The 16,926-nt window shown below is 49.9% G+C and overlaps 1 long non-coding RNA gene across 1 annotated transcript in view; it reads left to right on the top strand.

The window, feature by feature from the left end:
- The window catches only part of LOC117875910, a 48,196-nt gene extending 32,909 nt beyond the window's left edge, over positions 1 to 15,287 (top strand). The window contains exon 3 of the long non-coding RNA XR_004645386.1: positions 15,039 to 15,287. This is a non-coding gene — a long non-coding RNA (uncharacterized LOC117875910). The remainder of the gene's footprint in view (positions 1 to 15,038) is intronic.
- Positions 15,288 to 16,926: the final 1,639 nt, after the last annotated feature.

Raw genomic sequence — 16,926 nt, 5'->3', positions numbered from 1 at the left:
TCTGGTGGCACCTTAAAGACTAACAGATTTATTTGGGCATAAGCTTTCGTGAGTAAAACCTCACTTCTTCGGATGCATCCGAAGAAGTGAGGTTTTTACTCACGAAAGCTTATGCCCAAATAAATCTGTTAGTCTTTAAGGTGCCACCAGACTCTTTGTTGTAAACCCAGGGTTGTGAGGTTTGTTTGTTTGTTTTGGGGCGGGGGAGGGAGGGGATTGGTCCTGCTTTGAGCAGGGGGTTGGACTAGATGACCTCCTGAGGTGCCTTCCAACCCAGATATTCTATGATTTCTTCCCAAATCATGCTCCGGCCTTCTCTCCAAAGAGAGCTAGAGGTTTCCTGAATATGTTGAAGAGGCAGTGTGGTCTAGTGGATAGCGTCCTACACTGCGACTCAGGGGCCTGCATTCTACTCTTGGCTCTGCCACTGGATTCCCGTGTGATCTTGGGAATGCCACTTTGCGCTTCTGTTTTCCCTGTATCCCCATTGGCATTGTCAGCTCTTCAGGGCAGGACTATCTCTTACCCAGTGTGTGTGGCCTACTAGCACCATGAAGCCCAGGTCTCAGTCATTTCTGGGGTCTCCAGGAGCCGCTGCATTTTCTGGGTACTCTGCTGGCTGAGTGCTGGAACCCTGGGAAAATCTGGCCTCAATTGTGGGTGCTGAATGCTTGAAAAACCAGGCCCTGAGCTCTTTTAATAATCCATGCAGAGCCACGGGGGGGGAGGGGCAAGTGGGGCAATTTGCCCCAGACCCCGGGCCCAGCAGGGGCCCCGCGAGCCCTGTCCGAGAATCCCTTTCCTCACCTGGTGGTAGTCCGGGTCTTCGGCGGCGGGGGGCCCTTCAGTCGCTTCGGGTCTTCGGCGGCATTTCAGCAGCGGGGGGCCCTTTAGGGCTGCTGAAGACGTGGAGCGAGTGAAGTACCCCCTGCCGCTAACGACTCGGAGCGCCACCCGGTGAGTACAAGCGCTGCAGCGGGTGGCGCCTTTTTTTACATCCGCTCCCCCGCTTTGCCCCAGGCCCCCTGAATGCTCTGGGCAGCCCAGAATCCATGCCTCAGTTTCTCTGTCTGTAAAATGAGGATAATGATACTGTAAAATGCTTTGAGATCCATGGACAAAAAGCCCTAGATAAGAACTGGGTGTTATTGCTATATATCGCCATAGTAACCTTCTTCCCCAGAAGCTTTTTCTGTGTGTTTATTTCCCTTTCTCTGTTTAGAGTTCCATGTTTACCACGTTTCCTCATTTTTGTAAATGATCAGCTTTCCTTTTTAACCCCAAGCTCTCACCTCTTCTCTCCCACCCTGAGAACTCTTGTCGGCCTTATCAATCACTTAAAAAAAAAAAATCTCCCTTTTTCAGAAGAAAGCCACTTTTCTAAAAGAGGTAACATCAAGTGAAATAATAATAAAGGGCTTTCTTGTGTCCCTTACAACACCTGCGGGAAAATGTCATGTGAGCTAGTGGATAAGGGACTGGATGGGAAGTCAGGAGCCCTGGCTTCTCTTCTTGGCTCGGCCACCGATTTTCTGGATGATCCTGGGCAAGTCACTTCCATGATGTTTCTCTGTGCCTCCATTTCCTCTCCCTCCTTTGTCTGTCTCATCTCGTTAGATAGTAAGTGCTTCAGGGAGGGATTGTATCTTACTTTGTGTACAGCACCTAGCACAATAGAGCCCTGATCTCAGCTGGGGTCTGTAGGTCCTACCACGATAACAATCAGCTAGTTGGCATTTCACCATGGAGACTGTCCTAACCACCTGTTATCTGTAGACATTCATTCACTACAGGTCCCACTTCTCTACTTTGTATTTCAGAAGGATGATAGTCCAAGTCCCCAGGGCTGGGTTTTGAACCTCTAACTCTGGCAAGCTTTAGAAGTGTAAACACTGCTGTTTAGAGCATCAAGCTTCCCCCACTAGCCTCATAGCCACCATACCAACCATCAGCTCCTTATTGCCCTATGGTCCTGTCTGCCAAGGCACTTGCTCTGCAGTCAGTGACAGTGCAACCGTCTGAATGTTTGAGTTCCCATCCCCACCTGGACTGGACAACAAATGAGTGGCAAACCTAATATTGCTGGAGGCCCAGATTCACAGAAATCGGATCTGCTCAGACCTGCCTGCCTGGTCTGCGATATTGTTGTTGTTCTTGTTTTGCTTTTCAAGATTGCGCTGCTGTTCAAAAGCAGATACGCCTACCAGCTACAGGAAACACTCAATCAAGATTACACTGTGGAAGAGCTCTGTTACGTAGGTCCAAGGTATTATGGGACGTGTGGGCTGGGTGGCGCTTTCTTACCCAATGGATCTGTGTCCTGAGCATTCAACAGAGACCGATCTGCTGAGCTGAGTGACCAAGACTTTTCCTGCTTTTCAATCCCGTTAGCCTGCAGAGCCAGCTAGCGGAGAGTGACCTAGAACCTCTTCCTTCTTGGGCAGTAGCCACAGATTCTTTCCTGCCATGTTTGGCAACATTTGCAGCTGGACATCCCCTTATTCCAAGTCAAAAATGTTCATGACCCCTCATCATTTACTATAAAAGTAGGAGTTTAAAAAAAAAAAAAAAAAATCGATGACCCCAAAGTTAAGCCTAGATAATTGAGTGGGGTGTAGTGGGAGAGATTGGTGGAGAATACTGGAACTCCTACAGCTTCTAGGTTCCCTGCTCCTTCACCTGGAAATATCAAGCAGCCCCAGCTTGAGGCAGGCCTCCCAGCGCGGTGGCAAGGATCCTGGAATCTCCCCCACCCTCCCACTTTCATTTCAAAAAGTCATCATGAAATGTGGGTTTGATTTCTTTTTCGGAACAAGTGTTTGGAATTCCCACCCCATGGGAAATCTCGACATGCAAGGCTCTGGCCTTAAACAGAATGAAATTTGGTTTGGAAATTTTGCACTTGCCCATGGCCTGAGAATTCCAGAGTCTGGCCAGCCCTGTTTAGATTGCAATAAACTTTTCAACACCATGTGTCCCAGTAGCTTCCCTTTTGGGCTCCCTCCCTGGGTGTTCACAACCCACCAACTGAGGAACACGGATTTATTGCTTTCCAGAGAGTCCTTCTTGTGCCAATCCATTGAGGGCACCAAATTCTGCACAGGTATCCCTCCGGGCCTCACTGATGCTGCGCAGCCCATACTGATGGTGATAAAGAAGAGATTCCAGCGTGGCTTTCAGATCCCAGGGTTACTGCAGGGATGGGAGTTGGTGGCGGGAGGCAAGAAGCATCTTTCTCTGATCACATTCAATCCAGGAATCTTAAGAGCCAGCAAACTCAGAGCCCCTCCCATGCCACTTTTCAGCATTTGCACATTTCTCGTCTCGTCACGGGTAGGCCACAGCCTCACCTGTGAATGGGCTATCCCCACCCCTGCGCTGGTTTTATCCTTCGATTCTTTCCCCCAACCCCGCTCCCATCCACCTCCTGCCCGGGAGCCTGCACTGAGCAACAAGATGAGATGCTCGTAACCATATGCCCCCTGGCAGGGTCCCAGTCTCTTTCTCCCGCTCTCCAATTGCATCCCGGTTCCTGTTCAATTCCAAAGCCGCAGTAGCCCTGATTGCTCATCACTCATTGTGCAGATGGTCCTGCTTTCCAGACACAAGTCGTGTTTCATGCTTGGGTCAGCCCCGCAATCCTCCAGCATATTATAGGGCCAGCATCTTGCAATTTGCTTGTGTGATGCCTGGGGAGAGGCTGGAAGCAGGGGCGGAGCATCGCTGGGGTGGGCATGGCTGAGGGAATCCACGCTGCCGTCTATTGTATCTGCCCCATCAGCACATGAGTCGCTCACGCGGCAGTGCCCCAGCCGGCTGCCACTTGGGATCAGCAGATTGGAATGCTGTGAGCTTGCAGAGCGTGGCTTCAGCCAGACGTTATCTAATGGAGGAGGAGGAGGGCGGATTAAGCCAAACCCACAGCACCGGCTTTCAATTAAACCAGGGGGGAATTTACGGCTTCTCTTTCTGACACAGTAAACACACGTGGGGGGAAAAAAAACTACAGCCCGAGCAATCTTTAAGGGCCTGATCCTAAGAGGTGCCCCCAGCTCCTAGGCTGAGCCAGCGTCATGCAGGATCAGGGCCCACCAGGCAGCCGTAAATCTCTTTCCCCCCTCCCCCCCCGGTATGTTTCAACGGCACCCAGTATCAGCATAGCTCTGGATTTATTATTGCTACATGTTATTTATATGACAGTAGCACCCAGAAGTTCCAGCTGAGATCAGGGTCCCATTGTGCTGGGTGCCACAGGTATGGATTGTAAGAGACAATGCCCAAAGTGTTTACAATCTAAGGTAAGTCACATGAAGGGTGGGAGAAGAGACGGGAAGGTCCAGACCCTCCGTGGAGGTTTGGAGCCTAAATACTTTTTGAGGAACTGGGCCAAAGTGACTCGCAGCAGGGGAGCCGGGAACAGAACCCAGCTTTCCTGACTTGCAGGCTGGTGCTTTAGCCACTGGACGGGTTTGCAGAGCAAACTGGAAAACAAAACAAACGCTCAGGACTTTAAGATCGCCCTGAAAAAAGTGACTCCCAGTTGCTGCCACCGTGAGCTGAGGAAGAACACACCAAGGGGAGGCATCAACAGAACAGGAAAAAGTTGTGAGGGTGGAGGGCTTTCCCCCTCTGTACCTTTGCAGTATTTATCCCCATGCACTGGCGCCTGACCTGAGACATGTCAATCAAGGGGGTCTCAGGCCCTGATCCTCAAAGGTATATAAGCATCTAATTCCCAAATGGAGATACGTTACTGTGATCATCCTGCATAACAAAGGCCCACCAAACATTGGACAAGGATCATTCTCTCTGTTTCACAGATGGGGGAAACTGAGGCACAGAAGGGGCAGTGACTTACTTAAGCCCACTTAGCAAATACATGGCAGATCCAGGTGCTATATGGCAGGGAATAGATGGTCTTGGGCCAAATTCCCTATTGGTGTAAATAGAGACTGCATCATTGCAAGGAATTTAGGGCCAAATCCTGCAGGGCTGGAACAATGCAGAATATTGGGATTTGTTTGTTTCTGCTAAAGCTGGGTATTTCTAAATGACAGGGGAAAAGACTACACTTAGGTTAGGCTTCCCTCCTGCTTCCCCACTGTGACTGTGCACCTTAAATGTGTGCGAACTGTAGCTGTGTGGTGTTGTGATGGAGCCATCTCTTTCCTCTCTGTCCTGCCCATCTATCATGTCTGGATTGTGACATCCTATGGGCGGCTGGTGGCACAAGCAAGACGCAGCCCTCGTGCATCTTGTTGGTGACCATGACTGTTTGTGGGTTTAGCATTCGCTGGCCTTCTGCACTATTAACAGCGTTTTACTAGCTTCCAGCTCTGCTGTCTGGTCTGAGTCAGAGATCTTAAGTGCTTAATGACTTCACTTCAAAGGAGGCATAAAACCCAACCTTCTCCACAATGTTTTCTGACTGCACTCGGGACCTGATTCAGCAAAGCACCTGAACACGTGCTTAATACCCAAAGTCCATGTGATTTTACGCATGTCCTGAGGTGTTTTGCAGAACCAGGGCCTCCGGGATGTATGTTTGAGAGGGGGACACAGGCCAAAACATGGTCTAGAAGTTTCAGAACAGGGAGTTCTGGATTTTCAACTGGATTTAGGTCCGACTAGATCACATCACTTCCTTCTATGAAGCTTGGACTGTGGAAATCATCCCAGCTCTGACTCTTCGCCATGGCCCCTCTCTGTGCCTCAGTTTCCCCCTCGGTAGAAATGAGGCTAATGCACCAGAGATGGATATGTGTCTTGTGAGGTTGAGATTTCTGTTGCCTGTTCTGACTCCTTTGGAACTGTGACCCCCAATCCTTAGCATCTGCATCCCAGACGTTTCCTTATACCCACTTCAGCTGCTCTCCTCACATGTTGTTTCCATCCCTTATTGCACTTGGAGTGTCAGCCCATGTACCACATCTGAGTGAGAGACGTGAACTCATCAGAGCAAGTTGGATTAAGGGCACTGGATTAAGCAGAGCTGGGTTCTGTCCCTGGCTCTCCCACTTAATCATCTAGTGGCCCATTCCATGCCTCAATTTACCCCTCTGTGAAATGGGGATAACAATGCTTGTCCAATGTTTGATCCTAATATGAAAAGCACTATTGAAGTGATAAGTAATATTATCTCTTTTTTGTGCTGGTAAATTGGCATATCCAGTTACAGGGTTGCATAAATAAATACCTAAACAATTCTTCTTCCTGCTTTTTGGTTGAAGCAGCAAAAACTTACCATAAAGGAGGTCTGACTTGCATATGGCTTTTCCAGAATCCAGCGCTAGGTCTGGACTAAGCAAACACTTCCCCCAAACCCTGAAAATTCCTCCTCTTCCTTTGAAATTCTCATCCTTTGTGGTACAGTCATGACACAATATGGGCTCCCCTTAGTGCCAGAACCTCTTTAGGTTCAGTAGTAGAGAAAGAACAGCAGGTTGGTATCGTTCACTTGTATTTTCTAAAGGCTTTGTAGGAAGTCCCAGGGCAGGAGGCTGCTGAAGAAATTTGGCAAATACAATGCGAGAGGTAAAGACGAAGGACCAGATACTCATTTAGCTGTAAATCAGCATAGATCCACTGAAGATCCACAATGGTGTTATGTGAATTTCCAGTGGCTGAGCAATGCTGATGTACTCCAGTTGAAAATCATACCCTAGAAGCTGGCTTATAAATAGGACTAGGCGTGATCATGGAAAAGGATGAGGCTAGACTGGTGCTCCCGGAGTCAGATTTTGGACCAGCATTGTTCAATATATTGATTAAAAGCCTGGAATGGGGATGAAGAGCGAGGTGGCGAAAATGTCTTCTGACCAGTTCTTTAGGTCCATGCAGAGTATTGAGGGTGGCGAGGAGCTGTGGAATGATTTAGCTACAGTAGGTAACTAAGCAAATCTGTGCCAAATGGAATTCAGTGCAGGGTGGCTGCCGGGTGATGGGGACACTTTTTTCAGGGCCAATCACTTTTTTCAGGGTTTTCCGGGGTGAATCGCTACCACCTGCTCACAGCAGGAGGGAGACAAGTCTGTGCCCACCCCAGGAAACTCTCTCGGGCCACCGGTTGCTGGCGACACAAGCGCTCCGCTCCGAGCTCCGCAAGGCCCGCTCTTTTTCCCAGCTAGCAATTGACACACCCCAGGTTGTCACACTTGAGTGCCCAGGCCCTTGTCTTTTGGACACCAATCCGCGGGCTCAATGGAAGCCTGGCGCCCTAGTTCAACAATTGTCCTTTATTGAACAGAGCTGGAGATAGAGATTCAAAGAAAAGCAAGTAGAAGGGCTTGGAAACATCAGGTTACAAGTAAAAGAAAAACATAGAATGTAGGCGCTAGCCTAGACTTATTAACAAGTTACTTTGCTGTCTAATAAGGTATTTTTCACCCAATGGTTAGAGCTTAAACTGGGACCATATAGAACATGGTTGCAACCAAAGTCCTGTGGTGGCACCAAATCTTGTATAAAGGGGGTCAAATGAGGTGTCTAAGACAAGGTTATGGTTTGCTGGTTATGATTATGCTGTCTGTATGTGTGTATCAATTTTGTAGTTAAAGTTATAAATTATTGGCTCTATACTGTCTGTATTTCAAACTTATGCTATGCTGCTGGGAAACTTCCCAGACAAGTTGGTGTTAGCTCTGCCTAGCCTGCTTGATGGCCCATTAAGGACCATCAGCTATACAATTGACCCATTGAGAGAAGGCAAATAAGCCTTGCAACTCAGCAAAGTATGCAGGGACTGGCCCATGTGACTCCAGACTCCATTTTGCTGTAATTTTCCACAGTAAGGACAAAGAGGTATTCTTACACCTGGAAAAGACTATAAAACGCTGATGCCTCTCCTCCATCTTGTCTTCAATCCTGCTTCTTACCTCTGGAGGGACTTTGCTACAAATGAAAGCCCTACACAAAGGACTGAATGACCATCCCAGCTGTGGATGTATTCCAGAGACTTGAGTTAAATCTGCAGTTTATGCTATCACTGCTACAAGCCTAAACCAAGAACTTTGCCATTACTGTATGTAATTGATTCCATTTAACCAATTCTGGCTCTCTATATCTTTTTTCCTTTTATGAATAAACCTTTAGATTTTAGATTCTAAAGGATTGGCAACAGTGTAATTTGTGGGTAAGATCTGATTTGTATATTGACCTGGGTCTGGGCTTGATCCTTTGGGATCAGGAGAACCTTTTTTCTTTTAATGGGGTATTGGTTTTCATAACCATTTGTCCCCATAATGAGTGGCACTGGTGGTGATACTGGGAAACTGGAGTGTCTAAGGGAATTGCTTGTGTGACTTGTGGTTAGCCAGTGAGGTAAGTCCTCTTTGGCTGGCTGGTTTGGTTTGCCTTAGAGGTGAAAAACCCCCCAGCCTAGGGCTGTAACTGCCCTGTGTTAAGCGATTTGTTCTGAATTGGCACTCTCAGTTGGGTCCCGCCAGAACCGCATCGTTACACTAGCCTAGACTTATTAAGTCTAGACAGTTACTTTGCTGTCTAATAAGGTATTTTTCACCCAATGGTTAGATCTTACTGCCCAGGCCAGGCCAGAAAGCTGGGCTCCACCTTGCATGAGACACTCCCACTGGTGGAGTTTCTCCTCCATAATGGATAACAACATATGCTTTCTCTTCATCTCTTGTACAGTTTCTATTATCAATTAGCCCAGGAGGTCCCCTATTCAGAGACTTATCTTGGGGTTCTTTTGACTTGGTCAGTCCGCAAGTCTCCACCAAGTCCAGACCATAAACACAGGGTTCGGGCTGGCTACAGAGATGTCCATTGTTCTCAGTACTGATTGTGTTAGCCCTGAACCTGCCTTGCCTCAGGACACAAGTTTCACTTCCTCAGGTTTTGAAATCTAGAATTCAACACTTTGCACCTCTCTCGAGTTATTTCCCGTACAAACCTCTCGCAATAACGATGCCGATCAGCGAGTTCTGAGAGACCACGCGTGACCCCCTCCGGTAAAATATTGAGAAGATGTTTGTACATGGGGGGTAATAACATACATGTCTGGGCAAATCTATGTCACAGGGATGCAGTCAGTTTGAACAAACTACAGTGTGATATTAGAGAGATTGTAATTGTGATATCCAAATACAAAGATGAGTAAAATCACAAAAAGAAGTTAATAATAACCCATGGAACTTCCTGCCTCAGGATATTACTGAGGCAAATAGCTTGTGAGATTCAAAAAAGGATAAGAGATGAATGAGAATAGCATCCGCACTTACACTAGCTAGGATGGATTTACCAGGGCACTCAATGCTCATGCTTCAGGGTATATGGTGTTGACAAATGGGGGGTCAGGAAGAAATGCCCCCTCTTCATGGGATACTATTAGACAACTGGGTGCATTGTGCAGGTTTTATGTCTTCCTGCAAAGCATCCAGCTTAGCCCATTGCCAGAGACAGGATACAGAGCTAGCTGGACTATTGGTCTCGTCTAGCAGTTCCTGTGCTCCTAGGAGAACTAATCAATACATATAATTACTTTCCTCAAGAGATGCTCAGTGCACATAACCAGCTAGGCACAAATGTTGTAATGCAGCTGCTTTTTCACCTGCCCCCACATGCTGGTTTGTGCCATCTCATCCTGAGAATGGAAAAGTCCAGGTGCTCCTGCGTTAGAGGGGCAGGGTGGATGGGTGTGTGAGGATTGGATTGCAGGGGTCACTGGTAAATAGCCAGGTTCATTCAGAGCCACCCTGATCTCTCTGTTTCTAGTAGTTGGGGGTCTTTGCACTGAGTTCAATGGGAGCTGGATAGAGCCCTACTATTCCCCTTTTAATTGGCCTTTTCCACACGCTGCTAAGGAGGGAGGCTTTTATCAGATGGTTGTTTCTATGCATTTAGTTTATGAAATTATTGCACAGGGTCCAAAGCCGGTTGGGGACTCGGGGGGTTAAATGCAGTCGTAGTTTCAAATGAATGATTGCTTATGAAATGTCAGCAGCTCCGGGAGAGAGCCAACCTGTGTGAGGACTGGCACCATCATTATACACCACGCAGGGATAGATTCTCAGCTGGTGGAGAGCCCAGTAACCCCAGTGATGGCAAGGGAGCTGTGCTGATTACCAGCAGCTGAGGATCTGGTCCGTATAGTTCTAATGGACATCAGAGTATCAGAGCCCTCCCCATCACCCCCTGCCACCATATGGGCGGATGGCTGACAGTGATGTCCAGGCCGATCCTAGGACTTGGCTTCCCTTGACTGGAGAGGCCATGAGAGATCAAATGCAGGCTGAGAAGCCAGGAGGAGCAGCAGGTTTGTAAAGGCTGGAAGGGAGGGTGTAGCAGCCCTTTGCTCGTGAGTCAGCTGCACTCTGTGACTCAGCCTCAGCTGGCAGGGCGGGAGAAGACATTTTCCATGCCAGCCCATTGCCTCTGCTGATTCAATTCACTAATGATGAGGCTGCCGGTGCACTGGCCGGTCTAAAGAACAGCATGTCCGAGTGGTGCATTCCTTACCCTCCACACAGGCATCCAGCCCCGTGTGCGTCTCGCCAAGCCAGCCGGTGCCTTAAAAGCGCAGCGCTCCTCTGAAAAAATAACACTGCAAAAATGGCCCCGCTGCTCCTTGAATGCATTTCCTCTGAGTCCCATCCGTTTGCTCACTCAGGTCTGCAGCCCCCAACCTTTCACTCTTTTCAGCCCTACCGAGCCCTTCTGGGAGGGGAAGTGAATTCCACTCTACACCTGTGCAGAGCCACTGACAGAAGCAGGGCCGCGAAGGCAGCGCAAAGGCGCAGGTGTCACTGAGGGCATGGTTTGTCCTGGTAAGCATGTCTCATTAGTGGCGAGTTGTAGATTAATAAGGACCATTACGATCATCGGCTCTGACCTCTGAGGTTGTGATGCCCAGGAAGGAAAGAATCCATCCTGCCTCTCAGATCTCAGGGTGAGTTTGTAGGTTTGGCAGCTTGTAAACTGAGCACATTTGCCCTGGAAGCCTGTGTGACAATAACCTTGCAGAACCACTCTTGACATTCCTACGTTTTCTGTTTCCCTCTTCAGCCAAGCAGTTACATGTTCTTCTTAAGAAGGCTTCAAGAGGACAGAGAGAGGTTTTTTTCCCCCTGTGCTTGGCAAGCAAGATATCTCTATAACCTCCAGAGAAGTTAATAGCCTCCTGTCCTAACAGCAGTAGTTCTATGCCCATTCCGACTCTGGGTAAAGACCACTAGAATTTTGCCATTGACATCAATGGGAGCAGGTTCTCTGTTCCTGTATGACTCTGGTCTCTTAACACTTTGTGACACATGTTCGTTCTTCAAACAGCCACTATCCATTACTGGCCAGGGGTGTGTTCTCCGTGCATATCTGCAAGGCAGAATTTGCCCAGCAAGGCACTGCAGCAGCTGAGTATAGAACCCAGGCATCCTGGTTCGCAATCCCCTGCTCTAGCTACTAGACTGTTTCCCACCTCACCACTCCACTCCTGGAGCTGGGGATAGAATCCAGAAGGATATGAGTCGACAGTGTGCCCTTGTTGCCAAGAAGGCTAATGGCATTTTGGGCTGTATAAGTAGGGGCATTGCCAGCAGATCGACAGACATGATCATTCCCCTCTATTTGACGTTGGTGAGGCCTCATCTGGAGTACTGTGTCCAGTTTTGGGCCCCACATTACAAGAAGGATGTGGAAAAATTGGAAAGAGTCCAGCGGAGGGCAACAAAAATGATTAGGGGGCTGGACCACATGACTTATGAGGAGAGGCCGAGGGAATTGGGATTATTTAGTCGCCAGAAGAGAAGAATGAGGGGGGATTTGATAGCTGCTTTCAACTACCTGAAAGGGGGTTCCAAAGAGGATGGAGCTCGGCTGTTCTCAGTGGTACCAGATGACAGAACAAGGAGCAATGTTCTCAAGTTGCCGTGCGGGAGGTTTAGGTTGGATATTAGGAAAAACTTTTTCACTAGGAGGGTGGTGAAGCACTGGAATGCTTTACCTAGGGAGGTGGTGGAATATCCTTTCTTAGAGGTTTTTAAGGTCAGGCTTGACAAAGCCCTGGCTGGGATGATTTAGCTGGGGATTGGTCCTGCTTTGAGCAGGGGGTGGGACTAGATGACCTCCTGAGGTCCCTTCCAACCCTGATATTCTATGATTCTAAGGACCCGCACTCCCCTCTCCATGCACGTCTGAGGCCATGTCTGCGTTACAAAATGGAGTCAATCCAACGTACAGCCGCCACAGTCATTGCACCGCTTGTGCGTGTCTGTGCATTGCTCCTTGTGTCGGTAGTGCGCGTCCTCCCCAGGCGCACTGGCACTGATTGTACTGTCCGTGTGGGGCCTTGTGGGACGGTTCCTGAAAGTCAAAGTAAGCAGCGCAGTGTCTACACTGACACTGCATCGATCTAACTATGTCGGCCTCGACTCAATGCTGCTCATGGAGGTGGAGTTATTAAGTCGGCATAATGGGAGTGAAATGTCTGTGTGGACACTTCTGTAGTTAGGTCGGCATAAGCTGCCTTGGTGGTATAGACGAGACCTGACTCTAGCAAAATCTCTGGCATAGGCATTTTCTTGCCCACTCTGGTTGATCACCTGGGTGAGCCTGCAGGGTGTAAGGTGCTCAGAGATTCAGCACCCTGCAATTCTCCATAAAGGGACTTTACACCTTCCAGGATTGCCTACAACAGGAATAGAGCTAGGCTAGGAGGACACTGACCATGAGCGGTGCTCAGCCCCTCCAGGACCTACTGCAGTCCTGAGGATCTGGATCAGGCCCAAACCACCACTGACTCTGATGGGGGTTGCATGTGGCTGTGCAACACGCAGTCCACACCGACTGGCACAAAAGGGATCATCAAAATCACTGCCAAGCGCTCAGGCTGGAAGCACCAGCTCTCAAGTGCAGCACAATCAGCAATTCTGAACAGCTGGGCTCCTACCACAGGGCTGGCAGCTGACAGCCCCAGAGACACGTCCTCCCGCTCACCCCTCTGCTCCTTCCCTCATCTAGGTAATAAATTCTGCAGCTCAACAGAAGGCAGAAAACTTCTTGGCACGACTTTCTCCTCTCAAGCTCTCCCAGCAGCACCCCGGCTTCCAGCATCACTGGCCGGGCAGAGAGGGGAGGGAAAGGATTCCCCTGCATGCATTGGAAAGGGTGGAGCAGCACTTGGGCTCGGAGGGGAGAGATGGCTGGATAGAGACCTCAGGGTCTAGTGGGAGGCTTTTGTGTCAATTGCTATTCATGGCATCGCAGACACAGTCCCTCTTGCCGTTGGAGTCAGAGGCCTGTGAGTGAAACTGACTTCATCCCCTTCAAACCTCAGGAACTGGGCATCCAGGGCAAAATCCCCATCCCAGGGCACAAGGCCCACCCCTCCCCTGCTGGCGGTTACAGTCTCTGCACTGGGAGCACTGGGGCCACGGGATCAGGATAAACGTGGATCCTTGTCCCCATCTGTGGCAGAGTGATGTGCTCAGGGCATACAGAGAACCCCCTGCATAGTCACTCCTCCCGCTGCCCTGTGCAACCCTACCACAACCCTCTTGCTCTGGTCCCCTCTGCTCCATGGTGAATTACATCCTCTGAGCTCTTCACTAGCTCACAGCACAAAATCCCTCCACTGTGTAGCAGGATCCCATCTCCCCCCACCCAGCCTCAGAGAGCTGCCCTGGCCCCCAGCCCGTGCCTCCGTTTCCCCCTCTGTAGCACAGGGATGGGACGGATGTACCCACCCGAGGGGTGGTGGTGAGTCTGAATTCAATGATGAGTTCAAATCTGCATCAGGATGGAGCTAATGGTACATTCGGTTGAGGGTACGTCGCCGGAGGCGAGGGGGCCGTGACGGGGATGGGAAAATCTAGGCTGAGGTTCCCTGCCAGAGCCGTGGGAGGGGCAGGACCGGAAGAGCAGCAGTGTTGCACATAAGGACAGCAGCACCTTGCTACAGCTGCAGGGCAGGGTGTGGGGGGAGCGGGCGGGAAAAGCAGGGCTCATTGCAAGGTGCCCGGGCAGAGCTCTGTGCCAGAACAGACACGTGTTCCACCAGATGCTAATACCCCTCTATTTGCATTAACCCTAAATCTGCCAGTCTATTGTTTTTTAAAAAAACAAGGAGAGGAACGAATTGAAGAGAAACCTCTTCTCCTGCCTGAGCGGAGGCTACCAGTGAATGAACGTAAGTTACGTCCCACCCCCTGCCTATGTGCAGAGTGTTCGGCTGTGTACAACCCAGGCCTGGACTCCACCCCCTCCCCACCCCGCTTTCCTAACCGTGTTACTCACGCTATTGCTTGGGAGGGTTTGTTGTGAGTCGCTGTTATTCAGAAAGAGACCAGGGTGTCTCCAAGGAGTTCCTATTTCATTAGCACTCGCCTCTCCCTGCTGCAGGCGCCCACGAGTGCTGAGCACACCGGGCGTTTTACAATCGCCCTTAGCGTGGGGCATCATCAAAGCATCATGCAGGTGCAAGCTAATTAAGCTGAGCCGGGAGAGGCTCAAAGGGGAAACCGAGGCAGCAGGCGGCAATCTGCCCTGCCCAGTAAGCCAGTGCCAGAGCTGGGATTGGAACCCGGAGTTCCCATCTCCCTGCCCTGTGCTCAGATCACCAGGCCAGGTTCTCCAGCTCTGTCATTCATTAATTGTGTGTTGGCTGGCCGGTAGTGCTGGTTCTGGGCTCGGCGTAGGCTGGTGTTATGTTAGCACGTGCAAATGCAGAGGAGGGCCGGCAATTGAATCCAGGATCTGATGGAGTCGGGCCTCAGTATATAGGTCAGGCTTCTCCATGCCCTCAGATGTACCATGCAGTGCATCATTTTTGTTGAATTGTTATAAGCAGAAAAGTGATTTTTTTTTAAATACTTGCTGTTCAATACTGCAGTGCAGAACTGCAGAAGTAAGGGTGGCCATGTCAGACCATGGCACCCTTACCTCTGCATAACGTTTGACATATGCTCTGGGAGGGGTGGCTACAGGGGGTGGCTAAAGCAAATTTGGGGGTTCTTATAGCCCCCGCAAGGCACCACCCCTGCCTGTGTCTGCTTTTTAAATTATAAAATTACTTTTTTTTTTTGCAGATCTCCATGTTGTGATTTGTCTGCGGTTTAATGCGCCTCTTCAGCTGCTGAACAATCAAGCCCTCTCGTGTTGTCTCAGTCCCACCTTTTTAGTCTCGACAACAAACCAGCACACAAAATAGACAGTCCCCAGACTCCAATTTCCTTAAAGTGGTGCTGATCCAAATAAGTATTTTGTTCGGGAACAATGCTCACTAACATTATCCCTTGACAATACTTTTTGCAGTAAATACACGACATTGCGACGGAAAGGAGTGTGTAATTTTCTAAAATACTAGATTTAAATGATATATTTCATAGCAGGTGCTCTGTTTCGTGCATGTACTCGCGACCCCCACCTAATAACCTCGTGACCCCCCTGAGGAGTTGCGATCCCCAGTTTGAGAATCCCTGCTCCAGGGGGAAGGCATCTTAGGGCAGATAAGCTGCCGCTGGCTGTGCAAACCCAGCTTGGTCCATTGGTAAGTTCAATGGGCATGTTGAACTGAGCTCAGGAGAGAGCACGTCTTCCCACCTGTTCTCTGTTTACCTTCCTCAATGGAATCCACCCTGCCAACTTCCTCCCTGCACAGCCCAGATAAGGAGAAGTCACAAAGGTTCTGATTTTCTTCGGGCGGCCGTGAACCAGGAACCGTTGCCTGGGGGCCTTGTTAGTTGCCCTGAGCATTTGAACAGAGGGTAGCTCTGCTCATGAGCTTCGGCCCTCCTAGGCATAAGGGGGCAATGTGACTTGCCCAAGGTCACACAGCATGTCAGTGGCAGAGTCATTGCCAGGCTCGAACCACTACTAGACCATCCTCCCTTCTCAGAGCTGGGACCGGAACCCCGGAGTCCTGACTCCCAGTCTCTTACTGCTACTATTATGCCAGACTCCCTTGCAATTACTTATCTTTTAACCCCTTCAGTGCTGAATGACCTGGGCAAGGTGGCTGACATAACTGGTGCGTCTTGCTGCTCCATCCATCTAAAAGCAGATTCAGTGGGCGTCCTGGCAGAGACACCCCGCACCATCACCAGGGGGAAGGGATCTGACAGCTCAAATCAATCCTGCCATGCCTTAGGGTCATGTCATTGTGCAGGCCAGATTGGACCAAGCAGCCCAGCTGGAAAGAGTGCCTGATACAATCCATCCATTTCGGGCCCCTCCCACCACTAGACTGTGATTATCAACAGAAATCCCAGCGGGTTCGATAGGTCGCTGGGAGGCTGCAGGTCATGGTTAAACAGCTCTCGGCCCTAAATCCTTTAACTGCTCTCTGGTTAATTATTCTGGCCCCTGTACAGGGCTCCTGCTATTTCCACCTGGAGGTAGGAGAGGAAAGGCTGGGATATCTGTCACAGTTAGACAGTGGGGATTAGATATAGGGTGGGCTAAAGATCCCTTCCTGCAAAATACAGCATGCCGCGCCCCATACCCCTCCCCTCCTGCAAAATATAGCATGCCACGCCCCATACCCCCTCCTGCAAAATACAGCATGCTGCCCCCCATACCCCTCCCCTCCTGCAAAATACAAAAAGCATGCTGCGCCCCATACCCCCCCTCCTGCAAAATACAGCATGTCGCGCCCCATAGCCCCTCTCCTGCAAAATACAGCATGTTGCACCCCATACCCCTCCCCTCCTACTAAATGCAACATGCTGCACCCCATACCCCCTCCCCACTGCTCTCCGGGGAATCACCTCGGTACATAATAGAACAGCCTCTCATTGCGGTTCCCAAGAACAGTGCTGGGGAGTATTGAGTTGTGGGAAGAGGCTTGTTTATTAGCTTTGAACATGTGAAGCTTGTTGCACGCCGGGTGCTGGATGGCTGCCCCCTCACCTGTCCATACGGGCAAGAACGGGGATCAGGCCCTCTCCAGACTGAGTCGTCTCTATCGTCTCCCTT

This window comes from Trachemys scripta, chromosome 4, assembly GCF_013100865.1.
Source record: "Trachemys scripta elegans isolate TJP31775 chromosome 4, CAS_Tse_1.0, whole genome shotgun sequence".
Lineage (NCBI taxonomy): Eukaryota > Metazoa > Chordata > Testudines > Emydidae > Trachemys > Trachemys scripta.
This window is presented reverse-complemented; position numbering and strand designations above follow the sequence as displayed.